This window comes from Cibotium barometz, chromosome 3 (genome assembly GCF_041138505.1).
Source record: "Cibotium barometz isolate CiBa-2024 chromosome 3, ASM4113850v1, whole genome shotgun sequence".
Taxonomy (NCBI): domain Eukaryota; kingdom Viridiplantae; phylum Streptophyta; class Polypodiopsida; order Cyatheales; family Cibotiaceae; genus Cibotium; species Cibotium barometz.
The window spans coordinates 24,796,152-24,806,072 of NC_141048.1; positions in this window are offsets into that span (position 1 = coordinate 24,796,152).

Genomic DNA, 9,921 nt, shown 5'->3' on the forward strand with positions numbered 1-9,921 from the left:
AGCTTCTTGGACGGTTTCTCATGCTAAAACCAAGTGTCTATGGCCCCCAATAAAGACCAACACAAGATCACATTCACAACAATGGGTGCAATATTTGCCTATAGGGGTGGCCTATAGGGTATGCATTTTTAACAATATATTTCAATAGTTGATGTGCACTGCTCATTTCAAAAGTGGTTAGGAGTCTTTATAGATGGCGTTTGTGCTTGCTCAAGATGGAACAACCTCTATCTTGCTTAAGGAAGATGTTTCTAAGGTGTTGATTATATCAAATATCCTTAAACTCTTTAAAATGCCGATTCTACGTTAAGCATGGGTTAATTATGGGACATATTGTGTCCAAAAATGTTATTTCAACTGATGCTAGTAAACTCAAATCAATTTTGGAATTATTGCCCCCTAGAAAATTACAAGGGGGTGAAAATTTTCATGGCCCACGTTGGATATTACCAAAGGTTCATTATACTCTATACTGAAATTGTAAGAATATTATATTATCGGCTTTTAATAGTCTATGATTAGATAGAAGAATGTCAAAATGTGCATAATGAACTTAAGAATGCACTAGATAGTGCACCTATCTTGAGACCGCTCCATTGGGACCTAATCTTCCATGTACACATAAATGCTTTGGATTTTGTTGTTGGGTGTGTGTTGGCATGGGAATCCAAGTTAGACTATACTATTTGTTTTTCTAGTAGAAAACTTAATGATGATGAAATGAGGTTGGTAGCATCACATGGGATGATGGTTGAAAAGTTCCATGTAGGACAAAATGGTTTGATCACAAAATATCAAGGATAAGGAAGTTAAGGGGACCTAGTCCTCATTTTTGGGGTTAGTTTAAACAAGAAAAAGAAATTGAAATATAGGGGTATGGGACCATTCATAGATGCAGATGTTACTCCATAGAGGGATTGATGAGAATTAAAACCTTTGATAGTGTTGAGTTTAAAGGAACATCAATGAGAGAAAAATGAACAAGTATTTTAGATTCCTAACCCATGACATGCTAACTTAGGTATATAGGAAAAGGCTAGAAACAATGACCCTTGAAGTATTCCTTTGATTTTTGGTTTAGGATAGAAGCTCTAAAGTAGATTTTCCTTGACCAATATTGGACACTGACTTTAAAAGTAGTTTTTACCCTTAGCCATATTTTTGGGTTAAGAATAATGTGAACCCTCTTTTTGATTAATTGAACAAAGAATTTTTCTAGCTATAGTTTAAAGTGTCTTAGGAGTGAAATGAAAGAAGAGCTTAGCCCTTTTCCTAGCCACATAAAAGCTAAGAGAGCTTTACGTAAAAGAGGAAGAAAATTTACATACACTTCCTAAGCCCACAACAAGTGTTCCTCTCTAAGTCCAGGTATTATTTCTTAGAGGAATCACCTTCTAGACTATCATATTCTAGACTTGAAGACCATAAGAAGCCCCATGAATCGTTGGACACCCTTGAAGTTTGTGGGTGGTGGGAGTTCTAGAATCAGTTTTACCTTCTTATCATCCATTGATATAAACGATGTGGCCAAGTATTACTCCACATCTCACCCAAAAGTCTCATTTAAGTGGGCTAAGGGATATTCGGTGCAATCTGCATTTCTCAAGTACCTTTCTCAAGCACCATAGATGTGCTTTTAATTTGGAATTGACGTAAATGTTATCCATGAAAACCTTAAGAAACTCCCTAAGATATTCCTTATATATTGTGCACATGAGCCTTTGAAAAGTGCCTGGAGTGTCGGTGGATAGGCCAAATGGTATAACTTTGTATGCAAAAGTGTCCCCTTCCGTAAAAATCCAATCTTATGTTGATCATTTAGCTCTATCTCCACTTGGTTATAGCCTCAAAACTCATCAAGAAAGCTATAGGCCTTCTTGCTTGCTTGGTGATAATCATGTAAATTAAATTTCCTAAAATGCGCATGCACATAGTTGGGTCCTCCAAAAGATTAGCTCTAGTGTTTCTGTAGCCAAGTTCGTGTTCTGCTCAATTGGCATTGAGATTGGTTTACCACCTATCATCCCATACTTGGATAGCATGTCCAAAGCACACTACCTCTGTAAAAGCCAAATCCCACCATGTCCAATATATTGCCTCTATAAAATGCTAAATCCTACCATGTGATCTAATCACCTTTATACACAGGAAGTATTGTAGCTCACCTAAGTCCTTCCTTCACCTCATGAATGTCAACATCATTGTCCCCTGTAAACAATCAAGTCATTAACATAGATGACTACTAGAATAAAGCCCATGTTTGTCTTCACATAAAGTGAAAAATTTGTTTGTAGATATGTGAAAAAAATCCAATAGTGATAAGATTCTCTCCTATCTTGTCTGACCATACTCTAGGTGCATCTTTCAAGCCATACGAGGCTTTATGTAACCTGTAAATAAACTCTAGGTATGCATAGTCCTCATATCCTAGTGGTTGCACCATGTAGACCTCCTCCTATAAATCACCATGTAGAAATGCATTCTTTACATCCATTTGATGTAAAGACCATTTCTTAGCTTCAAGCCTAGCAATGATTTTTCTCTCTTAACATCCTAGCAACCAGACTGAAAATCTCATTGTTTTGATATCCTAGCAACCGGATTGAAAGTCTCCTTATAATCAATGCCATAGGTTTGTGCATATCCCTTAACTTCTGCTTTACTTTATAGTCCCACTTGCATCCAATTTTTCTCTTCTCCTTAGGCAAAGGCACTAACTCCCATGTCTCATTTGCATCCAATTCAACAATCTCTTTATCCATGAAATCTTTCCAATGTTTATGTCCAAGTGCCTCCTCAAAATATGTGGGCTCTATCTCTTATATTTCTTTGACCATATAGACATAATAATGGGTTGTATACCCATCATATGTCAACTTGTCTCTAGTGATATCTAAACCTCATAGAGTTGTGTACACCTAGATCATTGTCAGGTGTTCTCAACACTGCTTTAGCTCTTTGTACACCAAGTGTAACAACGATTGAGATACTAAACTCCTCATCAAGGCTCTATTCTAAGCCACTAATAAATGAACGATCTGCTACTAAAACATTAGGCATTATGAAGGCTGATCCACATTCTCTTTTCTCTTTCTTGATACATGTGAATTTGCTAAATTTTCAGCACACGTAGTACCACCAAATGATGTGTCAGAATTCTTAGCATTCTACCTTAACCTTCCTGACCAAGGTTTAATAATACACCTACTACTAGAGGACCTATTATCCATTCGTTTGCAGCTAGATTGTTATTTACATCAGCCTCCTTGACTGGTGTATACTGGCTGCTCATCTCATAAAAAACAACCACCCTTCTCACTCTCACCTCACGAGTAGTGGGATAGCATATATAACCTTTTTTCTCAAGGGAGTTTCCAATAAAGATCCATTTTTCTACCTTGGGATCCAGTTTTCTTCTCACTTCATCTAGCACATGTACATAGGCAATGCAGCCAAAGACTGTCAAGTGTTGCCAAATCTAGCTTTATGCCAATAAACTTATCTTCAAGCATCATGCCATGAAATGCTGCAGGTGGGGTTCTGTTCATAATGTAAAATGCAGCTACTACTTTTGCTTAAGCCCAAAAATAATGAGTTATTCCTTTCTCATTCATCAACACACAAGAAACTTATGAAATATGTAAGCCCAAAAATAATGAGGTAAATACCTTTCTCATTCATCAACACACAAGCAACTTATGCAATATGTATGTTCTTCTGCAACAACTGCATTTTGTTGTGGGGTGTACTTACCTGTGAATTGCCTCTTTATCCCATACTCTCTTAGATAATCACTAAATTTATTGGAGAAGTGTTCTCCCCACCATCTGATCTTAGGTGTTTAAAGTACATATCTTTGTCTTTCTCAACCATTGCCTTGAAGCTGTGAAAGTGCATGAGCACTTCACTTTTCCCTTTCATTAAGTAAACCCACGCCTTCCTAGAGTGTTCATCAATGAACGATACATTATAGTGGCATCTTTTCATAAGTAAACCCACACTTCACTTTTCCCTTTCATAAAGTAAACCCACACCTTCCTAGAGTGTTCATCAATGAATGATACATAATAGTGGCATCCTTTGATTGATGTCATTTTTTTGGGTCCCTAAACATTAGAATGCACCGCATCTAAAGATCTTTAACTTACATTCCTATCATGTGGAAATGTATGCTTAGACTATTTTCCAATTGGCATGCTTTACATACATTATGCATTCCATCCACTTTGAACTTCGATAACTTGTAACAATGCTATAGGCATACATATTTCTTAGCCTTGTGTGAATATTGACATGACCAATATGCTTATCTCAAATTTCAATGTTTGCAATCACACATGTACCATGTGCAAACATTGTAATCTTCACTTCAAACATGTTTACATACCAATTCTAGTACCCTTGCAACCATACAGCACTAGTTTTGAAATCTCCTACATAATAACCATGAGGGTTAAGCCTCACTTATAGACCCTGCTCAACCATTTGTTTAATAAACACCAGGTTCTTTATAATGTTTGGAACATGAAGTACATGAGCCAGGTACTTCATTTTGCCATCCTTCATAGACAATGACACCTTACTAATACACACAATAAGATGTGCACTGGTATCATCACAACTATTTCCACATGGCCTTGTTTTTCCATTTTATACATATCTCTAAACCATTATGCATGACTTGTCATGTGGTCAAAAGTGCCTACTAACATTGCATCAAACTCCTCACAAGTAAGAGGCAGGTTGCGCAGATGTGTGTTCAATGAGGTCACCAAACTATCATACCTCAAGGAAAACACTTTGACGTAGTTCCACTCGTCTTAGTGATCCCCACTGCCCATCTGATCTTGAGGATAACACTTGCATGCTAGTTTCTCACTGGTCTTACTGATCCCCACTGCCCATCTGATCTTGCAGATTCTTTATCAATGCTCTACTTCTTCTCCATCATCATGCCTTTCTGTTGTAAAGTTGATTCTCAACGTTTTAAATCCTTATTTGATTCCTTGTCTCATACTAGTTCTTTAGAACTTGCCATGCTTCAGAAGCTATTGTAGTATGCCGAATTAGGGTCATCGTCCACTAAACGACGCTAGTGATAATGGCATATACCATATATGCATTCCTTCATCTCCATGCCAAAATGAGAGTAGGATCTAGGAGTATGGTCTATACCGGATATACTGGATATGTTGGATCGTGGCGATCACAAGCGACTGTGTTATTGCAGGTTGGGCCATCTCTCTAAATCAGTCTTTAAATAGCAAACTTCCAAAATAAGCTTTGCCAATTGCCTATGCTCTAACACCACGGATGAATATATAATAGTGAAAGTGAGATTAACAAAATACAAACGCACTAAATTGCAGAAGAGTAAACAATATTTCTTCTTACAAACTTGATTACAATTGATGGCATGCACCCACCCATCATGTGCTCCAAGGTAAGCAGCTTTGATGGCGATCTAAAAAGACTCTAGATGGAGGATATCTTCCTTACACTCATCGATGATGAACTAAGGCTACCAAACTAGTCTATATATAGTACCCAAGATCATGGGTGTGGGGGGTCGACCACGTCGGCCAACCCATAACTTGGTCCAAAATGGCTAACCAACCATATCATTTGATTGGGACTATACTAGACTACAACATAAACCCATAGGTACATTGTGCAGCTCTACGCCTATCTGAGACGTTTGGACCCTCAAATGAGTGTCTCATAACCCGATAATAGTCTCCTCGATTTGTTGTCTAGCACCACTCACTAATGCACTGCATAAGCATGCATCCATCTGAGACCGTTTGGACCCTCAAATGAATGTCTCGTAACCCGATAATAGTCTCCTCGATTTGTTGTCTAGCACCACTCACTAATGCAGTCACTTGGCCCTGCATAAGCATGCATCCTACTTGTTGGGAGAGTGCCAAGTCTACAAAAGCCATCTCCTAACCATCTAGACACATTGTCTAAACTAGGTATTGTCGGGTGCCTAAGTGTTCATGACAATGGCGGCTACTCCTCATAAAGGAAGGCTTACATAATAGAGAAAATCCGTCACCCATAGAGCAGCAATAACATGATAGTGGAGCATTGAGCAAATGCTCCAACAAAGGAGTATTAATTTCCAAGAAATCCTACCTAACATATTGCCCAATCATGAAAAGGTAATTTACTCTTCTAATAACAAAAAAGATCAACCACGGGTGTAATATTCAAGCCAAATAAGGCATAACCATAGTTAAGGGAATTCATAATGGAAACCTAGAGAGACAAAGAGAAAAAGATATGACCACCTTGTGTCCTGTTGGCAAGGTCTTTTGGTCTTCTTGGGCCAACAAAATTTGATTCTTCCACAAGCACGTTTGCCACATCTTTCTCTCATAGTGCATCCAAAGTTTCTTGCAAATTAGGACTAGTATGGTTGAAATCATATTTACTTACCATGAGACCTCCCTTAACATTCTTCTTGTACAAAAAAAAAATCTTCCTCTATGTAGCTATAGCTAACCACTTACATTTATGGCCACCAAGGGAAGTTTCAAATTCCCATTTTGTGAGACAAACTATTACACCACGCAACTCAGCAAAAAAATTTAAGCACCTGCATGCATCACTATCAAGAAAGCACCATGTTCTCACAAATAGAAGCACCAAACCACATTTTCCTCCGCTATATAAAAACCCAAAGTATTTGCACCAAGGAAAGATTAGGAAGATGATGTTGAGAGGAAAACTTGACACATATCAAACAAGACTCCAATATCCTAACCAAATTTGAACCTAATAATCAATCATCTAAATGTAAAGACATTATCTTATTGCGCTTTATTTGGTTGATCCATCTTAATCCATTTCTAAAATGGATTGTAAATGATATATTCCAATTGAGAGACATAACTCGATGAAGAAACTTATCTATTTTCAAATATGTATGGAATTTTAGAGGTTGTCTAGACCTCACATGAGCCTTTTATGAGATAGACTCAGCCACCATGTGTAGCTGGAACAACCAAACCTACATTGTAATACATGGAATAAAATTCTTATCACCTCAAAGAATACCCCATATTAAGAGCCACCTCACACTCATGGAATTTAAAATTAGAGCAGTAATTGAGTGTTTACATAGCTTTTCTAATATTGTCTTGTCATTAAAGAGAAGACCCCAATGCCACTATGAGTTAACGTAGCTTCTCTATAGTCATAATATTGTCTTGTATTAAAGAAAAGACCCCAACTCCCTTGAGAGTTAACATAGCTTCTCTACTATAGTCACAATAATATCATGTCATCAAAGAGAAGACCCCAAAACATGATGATAAACGATTTAGTTCAATCTTTGGACTGCGAATGAAACGAATCTACACATATTTCACAAGATATTATTTGAGAAGAATCTAGGAGGTAGATTACAAACTTAGACATAGAACTTAAACTTGCCCTTGATATCTTATGGGAGTATTTTTTGAGGAATTTTCAACTTAGCTTGGCAATCTCAATCTTGAACCTATTTTGCGATTCCTTATTAATAAAGTTAGCATTTGAACTCTTTTTGTTTAAAATGACTTAGTTCAACAATAGACATTGGGATAAAGGCTCACCATATATACAAGTTGTGCAAGTAACATTCTTGTAAGAGGAAACTGAGGACATTTACCTACCTTTCCTTATTTTTTCTTTGCCTCTTTAATCGTATTTTCTCCTCTTCATTGAGCAAGACACTAAATATTGAATCATCATGCACATGCAAACCATCTTTATGTTGTAACAATAAATTTTTAGATGTCTTCACAACTGCATCTTTGATTGGGCTCACTACTTACTTACCATAAGCCATGAAATATTTATGTGTAGCAACCTTAAATCAAAGTCGCTCTCACTATTATCAAAGGCATCCTCAGAAAGAAACCCCTCCCACACACAAAGTTAAACTTATCACACAAGAGCTTTTTTCATCAAGAAATGAAAACCCTTCATCAAATGAAAATACTACTATCTTTACTAGTTAGTATGCAGTTTTTGCTAATAATTCAAAACCTAATGGGGCATGTTTAAGCAAACTTTTATACCTTGACTCACTCTAAGTTATGATAATAGTAAATTTTTATCGCTCTAAGTTATGATAATGTGATTTTAGAAGTTACACTATGCTAGTGACGTTGATGGGTCTAGTTCAAGATCATAAAATTTTATTTTTTTGGGATTTGGCTTTGTTACATTCCATGAAAGTGGTGTTGTATTGACTACTTCATTAATCAAAAGATAGTCCATTATCCCATCTATTTACAATTCATAACCCTTAGGTTTACCAAACCTAGTGAATAATAACTAATTGTATTGCTATCTAGATTTCTTCTTTCTTCGTATGAAATGTGAGCATAGGGTGTACACCCAAAACAACTTAGATGAGACACAACATGATATATTTGTGCAAAGTCTCCTTAGGAGTCATTTTCTCAAGATTACTCAAGTTGTGGTACCATTGCTATAGCCTCAACCCCAAGCATTTTGGGCAAGATTTTAGCTATTAACTATTAGCACTCTTTGATTTCTTGACCAAAACATGTCATTTTCTTAGCTACTCCATTTTGTTAAGGAAAATGATAGGTGTTGTATTATTATTTGATTTTACTCTCACAACATCATGAATCTCTGAATTTGTCAACATGTACTCTCCCTCGTCATCTAACCTTAAAAACACGAATGAGTTTGCCTCTTTCTTTCTCTACTAGTGTCCTAAATTGCTCAAGGATGAGAAGCCTTCTCACTTTTTCCTAAAAATTATACCTAAGATTTTATGAAAATATAGCTTCCTTTGTGGTTGCAATATTGTTAATCTATAAAAATTTGTTAATCACTCATTCTTGTAGATTTTTAAGGAAACATCTCCCTACTCAAACACATTTCATTACTGAAATTAACCTTCATATTTTGTCTACTTATAGCTCTCTTCTTGATTCCTCAGATATGCCAAAGCTCACTAATCTCCTTGGTTTTTCACTTGGGTGATTGAATCAAGATTTGTCTCTCCCTTTAACTCGAAGAACAACTTTCTTCTTCAACTCGGAGAACAACCTACATGTCTCGTCAGCTGATTCTTATTGCAGAGAGGAATTACTTAGTCTATGATTAGGAACTCCTAGTCGTGATCCAAGCCCTAAAGCATTGGAAACATTTTCTATATGGGCGCAATTTCGAGGTTTGCATGAATCATCAAACTTTGAGTTGGCTTTAGATGGTGCTAAGTGCGCAATGGAGTGACCGGCAGCATCGCTGGAGTCAAATTTCTAGCAATTAGGTGGCATGATTGAGTATCTTCCGGGCAATGCCAACCCAGTGGCCGATGCGTTAAGCATGAAAAGAACAATGCCCTACATCCAATCCACACGGATGAAGCTCGTAGGTGCAATACTAGAGAAAATGAAGCACAAGTACACGAATTCTGATGAATTCGGTACGCAGTGGGAACAAGCATTGGATGCCGCACGACCATGTCATTTCTCAATATGGAATGGTTGGCTTTTCTACAAAAGTCTACTTTGTGTCTTGAAGCAATTTCGATCAACAATTCTCCATGATGCACATGACAGCCATCACTAGTGGGGCCATCGGGGCATGAACTCAATGTTGGAGAAAATAAAGAGGCAATTTAGGGGCCCAAAATGAGGCAGGACGTGTTCATGTATGTGTAACACTGTCCTGTTTGTCAGAAGGTGAAAGTGTGGCATAGAAAGAAAGCCATTAACCATTCCCAATGGCCCTTTCCAAGATATCTCTATGGATTTTGTGAAAAATTTGCCTCCCAATCCAAGTAAGCATGACACATAGTGTTTGCCGATTGTTGATCGTTTTAGCAAATTCGTTATGCTCCTTCCTTGCTGGGCTAATGTGATTGCCGAAGATGTTGCAAAACTGTTT